General features: G+C 37.2%; 1 protein-coding gene across 1 annotated transcript in view; it reads right to left on the reverse strand.

Annotated features, from left to right (window-relative positions):
• The window catches only part of GRIK2 (glutamate ionotropic receptor kainate type subunit 2), a 926,084-nt gene that overhangs the window by 846,361 nt on the left and 58,087 nt on the right, over positions 1-21,636 (reverse strand). Inside the window, exon 5 of the mRNA XM_074368582.1 lies at positions 20,468-20,572. The gene's annotated coding sequence lies outside the window, so the exon portion shown is untranslated. The remainder of the gene's footprint in view (positions 1-20,467; positions 20,573-21,636) is intronic.

Raw genomic sequence — 21,636 nt, forward strand, 5'->3', positions numbered from 1 at the left:
CCTTTCCAAACATACCTTTAGTGTTCTCTTCTAAACAGCCTTCTCATTTTTCATAATATAGATAAGCTGAGATTTTTCAAGTCTTTAAGGCTCTAGTTCCTTTTTGCTTAACCATTTCACCTTTAGTTCATTTCTCTCCACTCACATTTTACTGTAAGCAGTCAAGAGGAACCAAGTTGCCCCTTCAACACTTTCCTCAGAAATCTTATTTGCTAAATATTTAATTTCATCACTTCAAGTTCTACGTTCCACAAAACACTGAAAAGTAAAACAAAAACCAAACAAAAAACCCCCACAAAACAATGAACACAATTCAAATTCTTTGCCACTTTATCACAAGGATTGTCTTTCCTACAGTTTCCAATGACATGTTCCTCATTTCTGTCTAAGATTTCATCAGAATGGCCTTTACTGTCCATATTTCTACCAGCATTCTGTTCATTGTTACTTAGGTATTCTCTGAGAAGATAGAAGCTTTCTTTACAGCTCCCCTATTTTCCTTCTGAATGCTCACCAGAATCACCTATAAAAATCTGTTCACAGCAATTCAGGCTTGTTCTAGCATGCACCTCAAAACTCCTCCAGCTTCCACCCACTGTCCAGTTCCAAAGCCACATCCCCATTTTTACAGCTGTGCTCTCACTTCTAGTACTAATTTCCATCTCAGTCCATTCACGCTGCTATAACGAAGTACCCTAGACTGGGTGGCTTATAAATAACAGACATTTATTTCACACAGTTCTGGAGGCTACAAGTCTGAGAACGTGGTCAGATTCTGGTGAGAGCCCTCCTTTGGGTTGTAGACTGCCAACTTCACACTATATTTTCGCTTGGCAAAAAGAAAGTGAAAGAAATCTCTGGGGTCTCTTTCATAAGATTATTCATCCCATTCATAACCTAATCATCTTCCAAAAGCCCCACCACCTAACACCATCACATTGGGGTTTAAGATTTCAACATATGAATTTGAGGGTGGGGCATGGGAACACAAATATTCAGTCCATAACACCACTGAATCATTTTCCCCATCAGTGGTAATAGAGAAATTTCTGTATCTCATGAGATCCTATAATGATCAGTATGGAAAATATTATCAAAATTCCCTATGCTAGAGGACTGAGTCATGTTTCTCTAGTGTAGCACAGGAGCAGTTTTGCTATAGTCTCATTAAAACTTGCAGATTTGTGTGGAATTGTTTAAATGTCAAAATATACCAGAATATAGTCCTAATATATTCCAAGGTACATAATTCCTGGAACATATCATGTATAAGATGTTAGAAGATTTGATTGGGCACTAAATAAACTAAACCAGTTTCTCATAGGAAATTTGTATTCCATCTATTTCTCCTCCAATATCCAGAAGTTGTCAGTTTGTAACAAGCTGTTTGAGATAAATAGACTAAAATAGGGAATCATCCCAAAGATCTGGAATTAGAAAGACAGGGAGTGATGATCTGAATGCTAATAGTATTAAGGGCCTAATAATTACTACATAAATGAATGAGCATTTTAAAACTCATCACGTGCTCAGTGAAATACTCTTAAGAATAATTTTCTACACTACTCATGTTTGAACCTGCCTGAATAGGGGAGTAAAACATGCCACCCCAAAACGTGTCTCTTTGGCCCAAGTATTAATTTAGGCTGATTATTTTTAAGAAACAGGAGACTCTGGAAGTCTTCCTTTTTACCTCCCCCTTAGCTGCCTAAAGAATTCAGAAAAAAAGTCTGTTCCAGGAAGAGAGCGATCACCAGAGTTATTTGCAAAGAATATGACTGGGTGTGGGGGGAGGAACTCAAGTGATCAGAGCCAACTTTATGTCTCATTGTCTCTACCTGGCCCAGCAAACACTGGTTTACCAAACATTTGCTTTTCCATCTCCATGTCAATTGCCTTCCTCCCCTTTGAAGTCCCAAACCACTACCGCAAGAACTCTTTTGTCTTTAGCTGAAGATGATATTTAAGGTGAGGGTTTCAACCACTTTGGTGAGTTACTCAGTTTTCCCGGATCTCTCCCAAATATAGCGCTGTTACATTTTTGTGTGATTTTCTCCTGTTAATCTGTCTTACGTCAATTTAATTCTTAGACAAGCCAGAAGAATCTAGAAGGGTAGAGGAAAATTTCTTCCTCCCTGACACCTGCCTCAGACGTGAACCTCCTTTGACATTGCTCCTCACCTATTCAGGCAGAGTTAGTCACTGATGCTAGTCTAAAGAAGACATTTTGTTTTAAAAACTGTGAGTTGCCCTTTGGAGTATCACTTGCATTTAGAAACAGAACAAACTGAAATGAAATCAAATGCCTGAATTTGAAAAACAAACTACTCACCTTTCATCTTTGATGAAGGAGTTAGAAGTCATTTGCAAAGCAATATCATGCTAGGCAATTTCAAAATGGGTAAATTAATATATATTTCATATCAAACTATCTAAATATGTGATCAAATATACTTTTTGCACAGGAGATTCTTGGCAGCTGTTAGCCAGAGCATGGGGGGAGAGACGTCCACTTTAGTTCAGTCTTCTCTTGTGATAATGTATATAAAAGGATGGGGAAAGATACAGCTCAATCCCACTTTTCTGCTGATTTACTGCCACTCACAAGGCTGACAGAACACGGCACCCAAGGCATCAATATTAATCATTCCACAGCTGTTCTCAATTTACCTCTTGAGCTTCGCAAATGTTAATAGCATGTACTGGTCCGGAATGGAAAAAAGAAAAGTTTTGAGTAAATATTTAAATACTTATTAGGAAAGCTATAGATACAGATGGCATTAAAAGTTACAAATCGAAGTGAATATGGCCTTTTCTATGAAAAATGGACCTGTAAAACATTTCTGTTTTTAAACTTGTCACAAACTACATACAGAACTACAGTGTTTAAATAGCATTCTTGTATGTTTCAGATGCTGGTTATATGAATTTGTATACGCATTTCCATAAGACCTAGGAAATTCTTTGACAATAAGTGTCATAAGAACAGTTCTTCCAAGCAAGTGAAAGTTTGTTATTGCACAGGTTAAGACAAAATAGCTTGGTTTGTGGGCTTAGACTTTTCCTATATACAAGCAGTCAAGAAGGAAAATGGAAATTACTTTTCCTTAGAAAATGATGTAGTTTGCTATTATCTCCATTTGTTTGCCCTAAATTTTTTTTAGAAATGGTGGATAGGTGGTTAAAAGAATCATTTTAACCTTAATTTCCTGAATATAGACTGGGAAAGAATATCCAACACTGACCACTCTCTCATCTACTGAGAGTTTACAGGGGCTTCAAATTAATTTTAGATACAGAAATTGATTCTCTTCCAATATGGCTTTAAAAAGCCTGGGGGAAAATTAAACCTTGGATGGTAGACAACTCAATCTGTCTCTGAACTTTTTTATTTTTCACATTTATAAAATAAAAATAATAATATCTTCTTCATCAGAGTTGCTGTAAGGATTAAATACAATATATATTTTTAAAACCTGGATGAATAATAGTCAACTTGTCTGGAATAAAAAGTATGGAGTTGGAAAGAAGAGTAAGTCCTAACAAGAATGTGTATAATGATGGTCTACTTTCTTGGCTGGCTGGCTGGCTGGCTGGCTGAAGGAATAAATGCTACAGTCTCACTCTTCTCACATCTTCTGATGCCCTGCTAGGCACCCATTGCCCAACCAGTAGCCAATGGACGAGATGGTGCAGGGATGTGATCTGTATTAGACCAGCCTTGTGCAAAAATGAGCAGGCTAGAGAAGGATAAAGAGTGAATTTGGAAGGACAAATAGAAGATACATGGTATATTACATGTTTCATGGATATTTCTTGAACACATGAAGGTAGGCTACATAGTCCATTACAACTTTTATAAAACTCTTTATTCTTTCCGCCATCAACTTCTCTCACCACAACTCCTACCACACTATCCTCTCCCAAACTATCAGAAAAAAAAAGACTCTGGAAATCCTGCCTAACCCCATCAGCCCCTTCCTCTTTCTGTCTTACAATAGCCCAGAGTGGGTCCAGCATTGGCAGAAATCTCACCAGAAGTAGTAGGTAAGTAGACAAGGTAGATATCCTCTTCCGCATTAAGGGGATAGAGGCAAGGCTCAGAATATTCATACGATAACTTTTCAAAATTGCAAAAGTCTACACAAAGCTGTTCTTGGGTTTTTCTGCTCTAACTCCTTTCCGTTCTTTCCCACTCCTGTTAGAGTAGTTACCTTAAACATAGACTCGATCCTATCATTCATCCTGAAACATTTAAATAGTTTCTGCTGTAAATTACAAAAAATAAAAATAAAAACTGGTCACAATTCTCCACTATTTCTCATCTCCAGGCCCCTTTGCAATGCTGATGTGACTGGTCCTCTTATCAAGAGGTACAGTCTAGTTCCTCTCACTCTTGGGAAGCTTGCAATCTGTAAACAAGCCCAAGCTCCCCTGATGGATGATGAGAGACCCTTGGTCCAATAACCTCTGTCACCCCACCTAAAAGCCAGCCAACCACCAGACATGTGAGTAAGGCCATCCCAGTCAGCCAACCACAGACCAGTGAGCAAATCCAGCCAAGTTTAGTGGGGCCTGGCCCAGATCAGTATAACTAGCCACCAAAACCTTTGACTTGTATTAATAAAATGGTTATTAGTTTAAGCCACAAAGTTTTGAGACTGTTATGCAACAATTGATAACTGATAAACTCCCCACTGCATATAATATTAAAAATCTGAACTTCTAACATGATAATCAGATCCTTCATAAAGCCGAATATAAATATTCATCTTTATACTTCAACCTCAAAATTTATCTATATTACAGCTTAGCCTTAAGAGTCTGATCAGTGTTCTGCAAACAACTGTATACTTTCACACCTCTGTGCTTTGCACATGAGTTGGAAGTCAGACAGAAAAGTAGACTGAAACTAACATGTACAGAATACATACAGTGTCTCAAGATTTTTACATATGCCTGCAAATTATTGCTTCACAACAACCCTGTAAAGTTGTAGTTATCCCCACTTTATAGATTGGAACATTGTGACACAGAGATTAGATTTCTCAAGGCTGTACAACTAACAACTGATAGATCTGTATGATTTCGAAGTCCATGATCTTCCTATTGCAAAATTAGTTCTCAGTCTGATGGCCAAATGGGGAATGGGCTGGGGTAGAATTATCTTGACAGCTTTCAAAACTTATTTGCTTATGTTGAGAACATAAGAATGTTTTTTGGCAGAAATAGATTCTTTTATTAAACAGTTAGCAAATCAATAATAATATTTGTGTGTGGACAATCATGTGTTTAGCTAACTAGAAAGGAACAATGATAATGTCTAGATATCACTTGTATTTGGCTATTAACATAGTGATATCCATGCTACAGAGTTATTTTCTCAGTAGGTTTGTCCAAGCCAATAGGAATGCTGAATTCCTTGACATTACACTAAGAACAAGAGGTACATTATGGAGAATAAGAAGCTACCTTAGGCTTTTCATTCACCTTTAAATAACTCCAAAGTGCTTATCATACATGTGGGCAGGTATCTATTAGATGTGGGTTTTATATTTTTTATTAATACATTCCTGTTTGTTTTGTCTTCTACATTAAGACAAAGGTGAGGACTGTATTGCTATTTCTCAGGTTGCACCTCCATCCCTAACATAAGGCTCTATAAACACCTTCTGATAAGGTAGCCAGCTGATTTATCCTAAATCCATTTCCAAAAACATGAGATAAAATTATTCTCATTTTGCAGGCTTGGGGCTCAGGCTATTTCCAGAACTATCTGGGTTCAAATCCTGACTTCTTATTACTTTTGTAATTTGTACAAGTTATCCAATCTCCCTGCACCTAGATGTGTGTTTTTCTTAATTGAAATGTAGTTGATGTATAATATTATATGAGTTACAGGTGTACAATATAGTGATTCACCATTTTAAAGGTTATACTACATTTATAGTTATTGTTAAATATTGGCTATGTCCCCTATATTATACAATATATCCTTGTGACTTATTTTATACATAATAATTTGTACTTTTTAATCCTCTACCCCTATATTGTCCTTCCCCCCTCCCCTCTCGCCACTGGTAACCACTAATCTGTTCTCTATATTGACACAGAAGAATTTTAGCAGGGATGGAAATGGTCTCCTCTAATACAGTTCTCCCTGCTCCATACTTCCCTCTTTGAAAACTACCACACTTAATTTATCTATATTATTGTCTCTGTCTGGAAAACCCTTTCCTCCTTTTCCATCTGGCTAAATCATACACATCCTTCAAGGCCCAGCTGAAAATCGAATCTTCTCAGTGAATGTTAGATAGTAATAAATGTTCACTCCTCTGCGCAGTGAAACCACTCTGCCAGTGTCTTTAGTGCATCATACTTAGTTGTGTACCTTTCCCTTCTTCCTTGGGAGCAAACTGGGGACAAGAACCATGTTTTATTTGCGTTCCTGAAATGTAGCTCTACACCTGGTATACAGCAAATGCTCACTAAATATTTGTGGCATTACAGTGAATGGCTTTCCATGTGCTTAACAAGAGAAGGAAGAGCTATGCTTCCTTTTCAAAGCTTAGAGTAAAGAGCTGGTTTGGGCTAGGAAAGAGATATTCGCTGAATCCTCAAATTTTGTTGCTATTCGTAAATCAGAAAATTTGTTCAAATTCCTTTTATTAAGTAATTTACAATATAATTAATTCCAAGATTTAAAACATGAAGCCCTCTAGAGAAGAAAAACAATGACAGCGGTGTCTGGGGTAATTGGGGAATGTAACTGTGAATTGCACAATAGACAAATAGAACTACTGAAGAAATCCATCCTGCTAAATGTAGTTTTTAGCAAAGCCCATATTAATCTTCTCATGCCAGATAAAACTTTGCACTTAAACTTTTACCTAGTTGATTACTTAGCTGACAAAGCCGTAATTAGGGCTGCAAATTTTAAAAGAAATGTCAAGATATTAAAGTAGCCTGGTCTAGAAGCGTGTAAGTTATTTGTTTGTGTTAAGCCATTTTGGTAGATAATGCCTTTTTCAGAGAGAAGAATGACAATGAAAAGAACATCTCATAATTGAATTTCTGGACTCTTCAAAAGCCCCCAAAAGAGAGGAACTCTAATTGTTACCCCTTGACACTAGGCTTTCTAAGGAACTGGGGTTCCTTAATGATTTACCCCCATTTTAACATGGTAATATGTATGTCAGAGTTCAATGAGGCTATTTTCAGTTCTCAGATTAAGTTTGACCTTTGCCCCCTGTTCATTTTGGTGACTCTCACACCACCACCATCCTCCAAAGTGCATGATCAACTGTGGTAATTACTGCCTGTAAGAAGACTTGAAGATTATTTCCTATGTTTTTGATGTCTAGTTTGATACAAACGTCTACTATTCAGAGTAACAAAACAGTCTTGTTTCATAAGTACACTTGTTGATGACCAAAATGAGGTATGGTTGAATTGTATACCTGAATCTGGCCACATGGAAAATTTGTATAAGCATGAAGACATCACAAAAAGGGTGAAATCCTATAGGTGAAATGATTTAGGCAGCCAAATTGCTCATGGATCTTGAGAAAATGATCATTTGCTCATTAATGATGGAGCTGAGGATGCAAGTGAATTCTGTAATTAGTGGGATGCGGGGTGAAGGCAATAGGAGTGCAGGTCCCAAAAAGGGCTCCTCCAGGTGCATGACCAACCAGCTGAAAGGCAGGGTAGCTGCTATCTACCTGGAAACATATTAATCACAATTCTAGCTTTAGACAACACTAGGTTATAATAAATGCGAGACTGGGTTAGCCACTTGGATTAACCATGAAAATCTCCAAAATTTAAACTTCAGCTGTTTAGGGCAATTATGGGTATATATAGCTATGAATTGATTCATTTTTTTAAAAGCAAAAACGCAAAACAACATCACCTTCAAAATTAGTTGTTTGGTTAACACTAGTGAAGACAGGGTTAAAAAAAAATCAGAATCTCTAAAAACAAAAATGTCATAGTAAAGGTGAAAAAGTTCATCCCAAATCATATATTTTTATATGTCTCTAAAGAATGATGATGGTTCATAGGAAAACATAATTGAAATGTAATTTTGAAATATAATTGAAAACTTGGGACCAATTCTACATGTTTTCTTGTATTTTTCCCTACTGAAGATTTTGGTTTGACTTCTATTTCCTTTGCCACCTTCCCCTGCCTGAAGTCGTAATCTTCCAATTGTAACATAAAAAATCTTTTTTATAACAACCAACTGTGATACCTCAAACAGAGGACTACTCTTTGAGATTTGAAAAAGCAGCAGGAAATGACTGTCAAAAGTTTTTTAAAAATCCCAGCAAAGAACCAAGCAAGAGAAATTCAGAGAACATAATGCAGAAACAGAAATGACCTTCCAGAGAATGTCTAATTTTCCCAAAGAGATTTCATGCATTCTGTCAGGCCACTTTCACAAAATACAATCAGGCAGGATTCATCCTGGAAATAATGACAAAGCTTCAGAACACAGAGAATTCAAGGCCTGGGAATTATTTAAAACTCACAGTTCTAAAGACTCTCACTATTCCATGCAGTAACATGGAGGGACCTAGTGATTATCACATTAAGTGAAGTAAGTTGGAGAAGGACAAATATCATATGATATCACTTATATGTGGAATTTTTAAAAAATTACAAATTTTATTTACAAACCAGAAATGGATTCACGGACATAGAAAACAAACTGTGGTTACCAGGGCGGAAAGGGCAGGGAGGGACAGATTAGGAGTTCAGGATTAATAGATACACATTACTATATATAAAATAGATAAACAACAAAGACCTACTGTATAGCACAGGGAACTATATTTAACTTCTTGTAATGAGCTGTAACAGAAAAGAATCTGTAAAAAAATAGGTATGTAGGTATATGTACAACCAAATCGCTTTGCTGTACACATGAAACTAACATTGTAAATTGACTATGCTTCAATAAAAAATAAGAACTAAAAAAAAATTTTTAAAAAGAATCTCTCTCTCCAAAGAGAAATTTCCCAGAACTAATTTCTTAAAAATGACCGAGTAATTATGTCAAACTGTGAGATAAATATTAAGGAAACAGACTACTAACAATAGAAATGTTATAAACTTTCACAAAGTTATACAGTGCCTCTATCTATTGAAATAATTTTTGACAGTTATAGAACTGGCAGACCACGAAACAAAAACTGACCAGTATTGAACCATGAAATAATTTTGAAATGAAAAAGCATTTAAATTATGTTGCTTGCAAGACACAATTATTTTTTAAAAGCCCAAGTGAACAATTATGTGATATCTATTGCTCAAAAATGATACCACCCAAGCTATTTAGGAGACCAAAATCACTGGAACACTAAATAACCAACCAAACAAACAAGAAAACCCCCAGATTGCTGTAGAAACTAAAAGATACAATGTCCATGAAAGTACTTTATAATTATGAAACATTAAACATTCTTCATATGAAATGACTTGTAATAATCATTTTTAGGGGGTTGACACAAGTGATCACACAGCAGATTCTAGGGTATTTCACACAATCGCCTGATTTTGACTATTTCAATCCAAATGTGTTACTTGTCTTTTCTGATTTTCTGAGGAAATAGTTTATTGGTATCTTTAATACTCCATCTCTTAGAAATATTTTAAGGATATTATACTAGAGGGGGTAAGATCCACTTGCCTCTTATCTAGCTCATCTAAAGACTTGTAAAAATCTTAGCTTGGATTTCCCTGAAAACAGATTCTGAGATGAGCATCTGTATGCAGATGAGCTAATTGTAGAGAGAAAGTAACACAGCCAAGGATGACTTCATGAAATGGTGACTGTTGAGGTCACAGCTCTAGGCATCAGGGGCTTGGTTACACCAAGACTTCTGTGCAACACAGAGAACTGTCTGCTTCAAGAGCCCCAGGCTGGAACTTTTATCTACCGACTCTAGCCTCCACTAGGTTAGTGATTCCCCCAGAGCACTGAGTCCCTCATACTTCTAAGCTGTGACTGAACAGGTCCAAAGAAGCTTCTATTGCACTGAAGAAGACCATGGAGTAGAAAGAGCATGGACACACAGTGAACCCTGGAGGAAGGATGCTGCCCAGCGTGAAGTGAGTCTGGGCTCACACAGAACTATGTGCTACAGTGAAGGCTATGTAATGTTAGTTTTCTGTTGTTGTGTAATACATTACCACTAACAGAGGCTTGAAACAACACCCATGTATTAGTCCCCAGCTTCTGAAGGGGAGAAGTCCAGGCACAACTTGATTCTCTGCTCAGGGTCTCACTGGACTGAAATCAAGTCTTTGGCTGGAGCTGCAGTCCTCATCTGGACTCAGGGTCCTCTTCTAAGCTCACTGGTCATTAGCAGAATCCACTTCTCTGTAGCTATAGGACTGAAGTCCTTGTTTTCCTGCTAGCTGTCAGTTGGAGATTGTTCTTGGGTACAAGAGCCTGCCCACATTTCCTTCCACAGGGACCCTCCCTGGGCAGGCAGTTCACAAGATGCACGTTTGCTTTCTTCCAAATCAGTAGGAGCACATCTCTCTGACTTCCTTTTCTGCCACCAGTGGAGAAAACTCCATTTTTAAAAGGGTCATGAGATGAAGTCAGGTAATAGCCCTATTTTCAGGTTGACTGATTAGGACTGTAACTGCATCTACAAAATCCCTTCACAACAGCACCTAGATCAGTGTTTGATTGAATAATTAGGAAAAGGTTTTACACCAGCAGCCAGGACCTTGGGGAGCATGTTAGAAATCCGCCCATCCCAGACCGAACTCACAGATTAGCTGAGGAGATACAACAGGGGACACCAAAAATATCTGCTGCAGCAATTTGTTAAAGTGAGTTTGTTCTTGCTTAACAATTTAAGTAAAGGAGAAGCCAAAGTCTAATAAGATGGGTCTGAATTAAGAAGTACCTCCGTAAATTGGGTTGAGGGAATTAATTGGTCATATTTTTCTGATACGTAAAGAACCAAATAGAGTAGATCTCCACATCCATCATTACCTAGGTTTTTGGTTATTTTCTATGATATCATCTACATGGGGTGCTTAAATAAGGATGCCTGTTAAATAAGAACTATGCCATAAAACTGATTGCTCTGAAGAACTGTGAAACTACTAAAAAAGGTAAAGTGAGAGATTTTTGAAGATTTATCTCCCATTTACCCTATATTGTGAGCATTATTTGAACATATTACAATGGACTCAATTTTTTCATACATAATTGTTACATTTAATCTAGCCTATTAAATCTAACATTTAAATTTAAAAACTCAGTTACTATAAATTAAATATCTGCCAATTTTATGGCTATGAGCACATGCTAATCTTCTTGCCAGAAGATGAGCCATGCAGATTGCAAGAAACCAAGCTGTATTTAGAAGCACATTACTAGGGCTGGGTATTTAAATTCAAGCTCTGCTAGATCCTATGGAGTTCTTTTCCATTTTGTAAAAAGAATGTCCAAAAGTTTTTCTAATTGTATAGTTTAACTACTGGGGAGCCTAAGTGGCCTTCCCTAATTCTCTGCAGACAATAGCAGTGTTGTGACTGATACACAAAAGCAGCCCTCTGATTTTTCCGAATCCATTTGCAACTCCATGTGGTTATCTCTGCTGTGGATTCCTGAGCAGCTCCCCAACATAGTGATGTACAAGAGAGAAGCAAACGGAAATAAAAACCACAGGGGGCTCCGTCGTGACTCTGTGTACCCTGATCACTCTCCTCCTTCCTGGCTTGCAAGATGGAGTATCACGCATATGTGTGAACACTTACTGTTTGCCAAGCGCTATGCTGAGAACTTGATTTGTATGCTTGATCCTCATTTAATCTTCATAAAAACTTTAGGAAATAGGCACTAGCGATATGCTCCTTTTTACAGATGAGGTCACAGAAGAGCTTATGTGACTTGCATACGGCTAACAGGGTTGCATAGCTAATAATGAGGTAATAAGGATTCAAACCCAGCCAGCCTAACTCCACAGCCAGTACTGAACCTTTATGCTATACCATCAAGAAGGTGGTGAATGGATTAATTTTCTAAAATTGCTGTTCAAGGGCCAAAGAAATTAGTAAATTTTCCCTCAGGTCCTTAAAACCAAGATGACTGGAGGATACGGATTCATAAAGTGCTATAAAATGCCGCACATAAATATGCTACCAAGTACACTTAAATATAAAGCATTTTAAGATTCCAAGTCTTCTTTTATTCTTATGTAACATGTCATTTATTGAGCCATAAGACAGTACATTTATTACTAAATATTGACTTCCCAAATGAAACAATGACTGTGGAATTATTTTTTTACTTTAAAAAAAAAAGTGACTACTAGAGCAACTGTCTCAAGATCAGAATTTATATACTATTCATTTTTTTCTTAAATGTTAGTCACTTTTGAAAAATAAGCCAAAAATTGTCTCATATCCTACATACTCTTACCCAACAAATGCAAGTATTCAGACCTCTAGGTCCTTTTTCCCAAACCCACCAGCCAGTACTCATTGCCTTCACTCAGGCAGGGATTTTAAGGGTAATTATTTACGAATCAAAATGATAGAAAACTACTAACATGTGCCTTTACTATAATTTGTCAGAGAAATTTTCCTCTTGAAGGTTGGTTCTTATCTAAAGGGAACAAAGTGTCCTCCAGAATTAAAAAACTACCAAATGGTGATTCACAGTCCAAATGTCTTGGTTCACATACTCTAAAAAGCAGAATGTTAAGTGAAGTCTTTAAGTTGCCCATATGGATTCTGTAGGCTAAATGAGGTTCAGAACTCAACCACGAAGTGCATCAGGGATAGACTTCACCAAAGGAATTGCTTCCAAATTTAGTGTTATAAACTTCGAATCCACATCTTATAGGATTTTGTATGACATCAGGGAACTCATGCATCTCTTTTTCCTTTAAAGGGTCCTGATATCCTGGGACTGGAAGGGATGGTCCATAGCTGGAGCTGATGACCCATATTCCCACTATGCCCTTTAGTTCAACCCTCGCTGAGTTCTCAGAGCTTCTCAAAAAGTTCGAAATCATTCATTTCCTCTCTCCCTTTGCAATGGATAAGTTTTACTCAGTATAGATAGTATTTGGGATTTTTAAATGTTAATATATAATCATAATGAGGAGTAAAACTACTGTTTTCTTTTTCCCAGTTTGAGTAAAACATTTACATATTCAAAATAAAAATTACAGGATCAGTGAATGAAATACAATATTTTTAAGACACTTGCAAATTAAATGCTTTGCATGAGTGATCTGCACTATCATCAGAAAACCTTTTCATGCACATAATATGTGCAAGTTCCTTTTACTGATTCTACCAAGAGAAACAATGAGTATAAGATACAATCTTTTAAAAAGATTATAATCTACAGATAAATCATTAAAACCATAGCTCCATGAAAGTTATATATAAGGAAATTATCTCTTTAAATGAAGCAGAAAAGTTGTTTTGTTTAATTTTTTTACTGTATTTTTTCTTTAGAGTAGTAATTAATTCAAAGTACAAACTCCAAAATATTATATATTCAGGTATTATAATGAAATCACAAATAAACACATATCAAATTTTAAATCATAGATGGATGCCTGGTATACTATAATTTATTGCATTTTGGATACAGCAAAAGTCTTTTTATGTGAAAGATAACAGATGGGTGGTTTTCCCATTTGGTGTGATATTTATACATTAAGTGTAATTCTGATACCTTTATTATTTGATACCAGATTAATCCTTATATAGTCATTTTGCTGGTGATCCCTGAATCATGAAAGAGTCATACTTCTGATTCACTCTTCCATCCAGAAACTAAGGAAAGAGCTCGGCAAGCAAGTCCAAATTGAAATATAAAAGAAAAAATAAATATATATATATTCATATATAATAAGTTATATATTATGTAAAACTGATAAGAAGCAAATTCAATAGCCATTATATGTCCTTCATACAGCAGATAACCCAGGAAGATGGGAGGTATAGTGGTGTAGTGTTTGTGACCTTGGCCTTAGATGACAGGCCTGTCACAAAAAAGGAGTTCTTATTAACTGAATGACCCCTGAGCTTAACTCCTTTCCCATAACTGGAAATAACACCATAATTCATTGGTTTGTTGTGAAATAATGCATATCAAGCAGTGAATGAGAGAAAAAAAAACAATTTTGAAACAGTAACTGAAATAGAGCTATTATTTAATCATTACAAGAACTGAACAAATCAAATACTATTTCCTCATTTTTGAGACAAAGATAGAAGCTCAGAGAAGCTGAACAACTTGCTCAAGGATGCCTACCCAGAATACGAGAATGCCAAGACTGAACAGTGACCTGTCTGATTTTTCACTTATACCACACAACTATATCCTACCATTCTTAAAACCCCCCAAGGGGGGATTTTTATTTGTATTTTAGTTTCGGTTTTCTCATTGTCATTTACAGTCCCTGAGATGGTTTGCTAGGACTGCAGCGACAAAGTAGCAAAAACTGGGTATCTCAGAATAAGAGAAATGTATTGTCTCAGAGCTCTGGCGGCTAGAAGTCCTGTATCAAGGTGTCAGTGGGGTTAGTCCCTTCTGAAGACTGTGAGGGACAATCCATTTGTTCCTCTCATTTAGCTTCTGGTGGTTGGCTGGCAATCGTTGGCATTCCTCAGCTTTTGCTGTTCACCCTGATCTCAGCTGTTATCTTCACATGGCGTTTTTCCTGCTTGTGTGTCTGTGTCCAAATTTCTCCTTTTTATGAGGACACCGAACATTTTGGACATGTGGTGCATCCTACTCCGGTATGACCTCATCTTGACTAACTACACCTGCAATGACCCTATTTCCAAATAAGGTCACATTCTGAGGTGTAGGTAGTAAGACTTCAACATATGAATTTTGGGGGGAAATAACTCAACCTATAATGGTTCCCAAAGGGAAAAAAAAATTTCATGTGGGCAGGCATGGAGTCTTGTAACACCACCCTTCCCCAATAGGATTTTCTCACACGGTGCCTGGTGAATTGGTGTGGTCATTCTGCTGCTACACTGTCTGCTGGCTTGGGCTAATCATTGCACTCCTACTGTGTAGTGAACTGTGGCAAAGCTAGCTTACTGACCTTATGTCTTCTCCTAGCCAGCATCCTTTGATCATTCAAGGCTCACACCATCCCTAAAGAGTACCTAGATATTCCACTGAAAGTCAGGAAGAACTGATCTAACCAGGCATCAGCTCTCAGGCTGCACATGCAGCTCTAGCAATCACTGCCTTCTCATTGACACTTCCACATCTATTTGAGAGTTCAACACCTTCTGCTTTAGAGTTACCTACAAACAGAATTTTCTGTTTTTCTCTGTGAGTGGCAAATTCTCCTCACCATTGAGTTTTTTTTTTTTTTACCACTGAAGATTGTTCACTCACATTTCTACTCTGAGATTACCTGTCATTACCAAGGTGACATCTTCCTGCTCTAGGATGGTTATGTGTTTATACTGCTCTTCACAGCATCATCACTGATTGACTCTTGAGCCAGTCAATTGACCGATGCCTTACCCACCCCATCCTGGAAGACGATGAGGCATTTTTCCTGCACAGGGCCACACTGAACTTTCCAGGCACCACCAACTAACTCAATTTATTCTTAGCTTCTGAGATCCATTAATAACAGCAACAGTGAACACATGTTACTATGTGTCAGACTCCTCTTGCTATTAAGAGGCCGAGACAATGGGGCCTGAAATATCATGATTTTGTTATTGTCATTGTTTATGGATTCAGACTAGAAAATTTAAAAATTCAATATTATAGCAAATACATATTTTTATACATACAAATAAATATACATATTTATTTATATACAAAATATTTATATATAAATATATATTATATAAAATATTTATACATAAATATATTATATATAATTTTATAAAATATTTCTATTTTTTATGTATATATAAAACTCTAGAGTTCCATAGATTCCCTCAATAATTAGTTTCAGTTAATATGGATTCTCCTGGGGAGGCAGAATGAAAGAACATTTAAGTGCTTAGGCGATAGGGTCTGGCAGGACCAAGTTAAGGTCCCGTTTCTGTGACCTTGAGCAAGTTAATTAACTTCAATAACCCCATGCGTAAAATGGGAAATAAAAATAGCTCCTACACATAAGGTTGTATTTGTGTAAAGCAGGGTTTCCAAAACTTGCCTAGTGTTAAAAACCACCTGGAACATATTAAAAACAGATTCCAAAACCCCTCTTCTGGAGAATGGGATTCAGAAAGTCTGAGTGAGGGCTCCCAAATTAACATTTTTAGTAAGTACCTCAAATGATCAGTATCATCAGGCAAGTTTTGAAAATATTGGTGTATTAAACAGTTTATATCCCAGTCGGTAAATGTAAGTGCTTTTCTGTTTATCAAAATTGATTTCCTAGAGACCCACCGGGAGGAAGCTGGCTAGGCTGCTCATAAGCCAGTTTCCTTTTCCTGGTCACACCACTAAAGTGCAGTTCCCAGATCTCCTCGCTTCTCAGTGACCCCATGAGATTAGCCACATCAGTGTCAGCAGAAACAGTTTGTCTCCTTCCTCTCTTCATCTCCCTCCCTCCAGTCTGATGGCTGTGTATACTTGAAGGCAGCCTTGAAACCACAAGTTAAAGATGGCAAATGCACAGTTTACAAATTTCCCTGGTTTGTAAATGACTTTGTAGCATTAAGTCCCCTGCTAGCTCACACTGGACTGCAACATGAAGAGGGATAAAGCTTTATTGTGTTGAACCACTGGCTTTTGGAGTTGTCGCACAACCAGCGTTACATATCTTAACACATCCATTTTATATGACCAGGGATTACTGAAACTGTCTCATCTCCTTCCTTCAAGGTCTCAGTCTCTCTGATCTAGCTTGCATACCACTGCCTGATGCTAATCTTAAGACTACATTTTCTTCCCCTCACTTACCTATACAAACATACATTAATGACTTCTTTTATTTACCTCATCAGGTCAAAACTCTTCACCTTTGTTTTAAGAACCCTGAATATCTCACCCTAACTATCTAAACATTACTTCTAGAGGATAGAAAAAACAAAATGTCTAAGAGAAGTATAAAGAACTAGGGAGATATAAAGATAATTCTTTCTTTGTGGAAATCTTGTTTCACTTGGTGTCAGAACCACACAATATAGCACACCATTTTTTTCTTTTATTTTTTTATAAGGTAGCTCTATCTCTCCTGGAGGATGCCATTGAATGTGGGGTCCATGTCTCACACTTCCTTTTTATCTAACCTAGTCTCTGGCACCATACTAAACACATAGCAGGAATTCAATAAAACCTTGTTCCTTGATTGTTGAGCTGAGTTCATAAGGTTTTACACCCCCTTTCTTAATCATAACTGTTTATTTCTGAAATGGAGCACCTTACACAAAGTGCTGGGATAGTGTGAGCAACTAGAGAAAGTATTCCACTGAATGACAGGCAAGGGGTGAGTAAAAGGGGTGTGGTTTCCTCGACTGTAGAAACATGTTGAGAGCTGGTCTGCTGTGCAAGACACCCTTCAGTTCCATATGCAGCGGGAAGTAGTTATTTGTTCCCAGCTACTTAGAAGTTTGTGTACAAATATAGAAAGTACCCAAATCCTTAGATTTTTTTAAAAATAGATTTTAAAGGAGAAAAGAATCATAAAACTTATCTAGTCCATCCCCTTCATTTTTATAGATGGGAAAATGGCATGGTAAAACACAGTTTGACCAGGGGAAGGGTATAGCTCAAGTGGTAGAGAGCATGCTCAGCACCCAAGAGGCCAGAGGTTCAATCTCCAGTACCTCCTCCAAGTGGAAATCAATGAAGGAACCTAATTACCTCCCCCTCATTAAAAAGCTTGACCAAAAGCCATGTGTCCATATTCTGGTTTCAGTCCAACATGTGTGGCTTGAGCAAGCCACTCAGTTTCCTTCAGCTTCAATTCCACATGTAAAAATTAAAGGAGCAAGATGATATGTATTTAAGGCCCCTTCTAGCTCTGGGATTCTAATAGTTCTATATGCTTAGTAAGTACTTTTAAAAAAAGTAATGTTAACTTATAAATCCACATAAATAATGTGATTTCTATATTTATACAATAGACTTTGAAAAAGTTTTTATACAAGACTTGAAAAAATCATACAACATGCTGGGTTAATAAATATACTATGATATTCTATTTAGCAAAAATATGGCAAAACTAAGTTAATGAGCTCTTAGTTTAAATCAATATAAATGAATTACAACCAAAACTAAAATTATGGACTGTTCTTTTAGAAAGCTGTGGTAATAGATTTTTGCCTGTACTGCTTTATTTAAATCTATTTTTGAGCATATAATGAGTGAGTTTCCCCAGTACCTAGGTTATGACAGGGACATAAATTAGGCACATAAAGGAAAAAACTTCTGCAAGCCATCATATTACTACTTAGTACATAAAATAAATAAAATTACTAAATGATACCCATAAGATTTTGGGGGGGAGGAAGTATGCAGCTTTTATAGTGATTTATTCCAACAATGCTGCCTACAAACTAGATCCACACTTATTCACTACAAACTATATATAACTCAGGTATCTGCACAGAATCCTCTATCCCTTCAGCTCTAAGTAAAACTGTCCCCAAAGCCCCTCCCTGATTCTACAGCCTGTGCAAGCTCAAATCCCTCCCCAGGTTTTCTGTGAACAGAATCATATATCCCCTGCCTTCTCATATGTGGATTCTCTGTTTTGCTCCTCAGCAAACCAAACGTGAAATTCAACAGCCATTTCATCCATTTCCACAAAAGCTAGAGCAAAGCATTAATGAGAACTAAACACCTTCCTGAAGATCAAGGATCACGAGGAGGAATCACACAGCAATTTTAAGATTCTTACTAGACATTCCTTTCTCCAAGGACCCTTCAACCAGCCTGTCACCAGGAGTCCTCTCTTGGCACTTCCTGCTATAGCAGACTTCTCTCATCTTTCTTCATGCCAAGGAGCCACAACAACAGCAAATATATATTTTCTCATCTCAGAGAGAGCAACTCAGCCCCCTTTTCTAAAACTTTCTTCAGTTCTCAGGGCCTTGGGTCATATATTTGGGATATTTTTCCAAAGTTGTCTCCTCTTTAAGACAGGATTCTTTTTGTTGGAAGTTACTGAAAGCAACAAATCAGCTTAAGCCATAAGGGAGATTCCCTGGTTCATGTAACTGGGAAGTTGGGGGTGGATTCTAGGACTTAAAACAGTGCCATTTAGATTTTCTCACTAATTCTCCTGCTTTTCTCTGGATGTTGGCTTTGTTCTCTCCTACCTGTCCATGTTGAAGGAGATATGGAAACTGGCAGCTAGGGGTCATTTCATTAGAGCTCACAATTCAAGAGGAACAAGAGACACACTTCATCTGTTATTGCCGTTCTCCAGAGGCAGTACGGATCCTTACAAAAGGCTAAGTCATGTGTCAAGACTGATGAACCACACACACAATATGGGGTACAAGAATGGCTTCTTACTTACATAATGAGGCTTTCTGGAGAGACCAGCCGGAGGTACTTTCCATGCTAATCAAAAAATGGCATAAGAGAGCCAAGGAAAGAGACTGGATCAAGGCTTTTATTTTGATTAAGAGGTGGGGCCAGAGCGAGAGTTCCTATGCTTAGACAGGTGCTTGCCTGGTTTGAATCTCCCACCAGCACCAAAGAAGAAGCATTGACCTTTCTTGTCATCTTACCCAGATGGGAGGCAGAAAGGGAGAGGAAGGGGTAGGCTGAAAAGTTTGTTAGCAGTTTCCAAAATATGGAGTCAGACTATTACATTAGCTCAACTTAAGTCACATATCCAATTATCAGAATCATCACTGCATCTGGCAGGATACAGTCCTGTAACAGATCCTATGCTCGCATCTGTGGCCATGGGGTCAAGATGCTGAAATTGGCAGCCACACAAAATCCAGTGTAATGGGTGGTGGGAAAAGAGCAGATCCTCAAAGAAAAGATACATGCTTTTGCCAAAAAAAGTTGAGGTAGCTGGCTGAGCAGGAAAACAACAACAACAACAATAACAATAATAATAATAATAATTCTGTATCCCAGTAAAGAGATTACAGAGCTACCTGGTAAGATCTTTTTTTTAAAGTCCCCATCTTGTTATGTGTGATGGGTAGCACATAAAATCAGCAGAGGTACATAATACAACAGCACTGAAGTTTGTATTCAGAATGAACTAGTTAGGAATGTAAAACCACTCACTAGCTCTGGGGACTTACACAAAAGTAAAATAAGAAAAGGGAAAAGGAAGAAAGGAGAAAATAAAGATTTTTAGAGACTGCTGAGTAAGTGCCAAGTAATATGCTAACTGCTTAATGTGGATTATCTCATTTAATCTCCCTTAAGAACCCTATGATTTGAATGCTGTTGTAACTCCCACTTCATACATATGAAACTGAAGGGTAGAAAAGTTAAATAACTTACCCAAGTCCTACCACTAGAAAGTTTTGGTTCCTGAATTCAACTCAAGTGCAAAGTGTGTGCGATTAACCACCATGGCTTAACTTCTCTAAACTTCAGTTCATTTCCCTGTAAGATAAATAATGAATAAATTTTAAAAATTAGCTCTGAAATCTTTGCTCTTCAACCAGTCCTCCCAACTGCAACTTTAATTTTTTTATTATATTATATAAAGCAAATTCTATTTCTTCTTAATTCTCACTGCCAGCTTCAGTCTGATTCTCAAAGATCTCACCTTCAGGCCCAAACACCTCTCAGAGTATTTTTTCAAATTAAGACAATTCCCTCCCTGAGAATTGTGCTTATAATTTTTTTAGCTCATATAAAATGATCAAAATAAAAATGATAAAGAACAACAATGTCATTACTATCTCACTATCACACAAATGACAATGAAATCAATTTTTACTAGGAGGATAGGCAAAAATCAGATAGTCAAAATTGCCTTTAAAAATCTATCCAAGCCCTGATTTGAGGCCGACATTTAATTTGTAATTTAGTAAGTCCAGTAGAGCTAGATCTGCCCCCAGCACTGAGGAATACCACCTTTTTTGATTGAGCCCAGTGGAATATTGGGCTTATGTTTAAAAAGTCGTGTATGAGAAATACATACCTTTAATCAATAAAATTACATTAAGCACAGCAAGAAACTCAGAGCATGAGAGGTGTGAAGAAATTAGGATTAGTTGTGGTAAGAGTAGATTCAATGTGCCTTAGAATAACCATGAAGAGATGAGATCATACTGACATTTGAGAAAGATTATCATTTCAATGTGGAAAACAACTGAGAGGAAAGAGACCAGCATGAAGGCTGCTGTAGGACTTCAAACTGAAAAACAATGATAGTGCAAACTCAGGTGGCAGCAGTGGGGCTGGAGAGAAGGAACGGACTCAAGTGTTATTAGGCGGTAAACGTATACAGAACAGGGTATTTGATTGGATGCAGAGGATGAAGGAAAGGAAAGGGTCAAGGATGTAGACTGGATAGTAGGATGATTTCCATATGATACTACCAACACAGAAAACACTGAAACAATGAATTTGTGTTATGTGGGAAACTGCCCTCCATTAAAGCAGCATGGTTGCTCTTTCAATATCATACCAATCTTTTAACCAAATAACCCCAGGTCTTT

Source organism: Camelus bactrianus, chromosome 8 (genome assembly GCF_048773025.1).
Source record: "Camelus bactrianus isolate YW-2024 breed Bactrian camel chromosome 8, ASM4877302v1, whole genome shotgun sequence".
Lineage (NCBI taxonomy): Eukaryota > Metazoa > Chordata > Mammalia > Artiodactyla > Camelidae > Camelus > Camelus bactrianus.